This window comes from Erinaceus europaeus, chromosome 1 (assembly GCF_950295315.1).
Source record: "Erinaceus europaeus chromosome 1, mEriEur2.1, whole genome shotgun sequence".
NCBI lineage: Eukaryota > Metazoa > Chordata > Mammalia > Eulipotyphla > Erinaceidae > Erinaceus > Erinaceus europaeus.
This window is the reverse complement of record NC_080162.1, coordinates 134158766-134160436: the sequence shown is the minus strand read 5'-3', so window position 1 is coordinate 134160436 and position 1671 is coordinate 134158766.

Below are 1671 nucleotides of genomic sequence, written 5' to 3'. Positions count from 1 at the left end.
ACATTTTCCAGATATTGTAATTCACTTAATTTACACTATTTTTCATCTTATTATTTATTTTATTTTTCCTTTTCTTTGATTTCTTCTTTTTGACCATTAATTCTTTTGTAAGAAGCAACTTCTCTTGTCACTTCTGCTTGTGTTATCTATTTAAAGATCTGAAACTCAGAAAAAATCTTGCTAAGAAAAAGAGGAAAGCATGTAAAAAAACATGAACTTGCTTGGATCTATCTCTCAGGGGAACAAATGCTACTATTCTCCCAAATGTACAAGTGGAGAAAAATTGGCACCACTATTCCTTGACTCCCTTTGGTGCTATGGGCACCTCTGAGAATGAAGAAGCAAACATGCCTAACATGTGTCTGACAGATAGCTGCCGGCACTGTTGCCGTAGAAGTTTTACCTTGAAAATATTGAACAATGGAGGTTCAAATGTGGCCCGTCTCTTGAGAAAGCAGATTCAGATGCTGGAAGTTTGCTCTGTTCTGCACAGATCTGGAGAAACTGCAAAGAACCTAGTGGAGTTCAATGAGATTATTGACGTCACTACTTGTTGGACATGGGAGAATAAGATAAAAACAACAGAAAATCACCTTGCCCAACCCTCCCTCTCAGGTGATTCCATTCCCAGTCTCCAATATGTTTTTATTGTAGCTATTTCTCTTCCTTTCTACAATTTATTAATTTTAAACTTAAACCTGTTGGTACCACACAGCATGAGGTCATTTTGAGTTCACCAACTGAGCCCACTTACAACATGTTGGTTAAAACAAACCAAAACCAAAACCAAATGCATCATTCCTTCTTACCTCCAGTAATCTACATGAAAAGTATCCAAGGAAGCAGAACTTGGCTAGTTTCCACTGGAGACTTTGGATCAGTCACGTCTTTGGAGAAATTTAACCAGACTCGTTTTTTTTTTTAATTTCTTTTTTTTTAATTTATTTTTTATTTAAGAAAGGATTAATTAACAAAACCATAGGGTAGGAGGGGTACAACTCCACACAATTCCCACCACCCAATCTCCATATCCCATCCCCTCCCCTGATAGCTTTCCCATTCTCTATCCCTCTGGGAGCATGGACCCAGGGTCTTTGTGGGTTGCAGAAGGTGGAAGGTCTGGCTTCTGTAATTGCTTCGCCGCTGAACATGGGCATTGACTGGTCAGTCCATACTCCCAGTCTGCCTCTCTCTTTCCCTAGTAGGGTGGGTCTTTGGGGAAGCAGAGCTTCGGGACACATTGGTGGGGTCTTCAGTCTAGGGAAGCCTGGCCGGCATCCTGATGGCATCTGGAACCTGGTAGTTGAAAAGAGAGTTAACATACAAAGCCAAACAAATTGTTGAGCAATCATGGACCCAAAGGTTGGAATAGTGGAGAGGAAGTGTTGGGGGGGGGGTACTCACTGCAAACTCTAGTCTACTTCTGCTTTCAGGTATACATTTTGCAGTAGTTTATGGATACGTGTGAACATATGCTCTCTTTCACAGAACCTGGTCTATATCTAGGTTTTGGGACTTTGTTAGAAAGTAATCCACCTGGGATGGAATTAGAGAATACTATGAAAGGAAAGGTCTCACCAGATTAATGAAGCTGAAGGGTTGTCATTCCACACGTGAAGTCTCTGGACAGTCTGAGCTGAAGCATGTTGAGGTGGCAATTGTTGCGTTGAT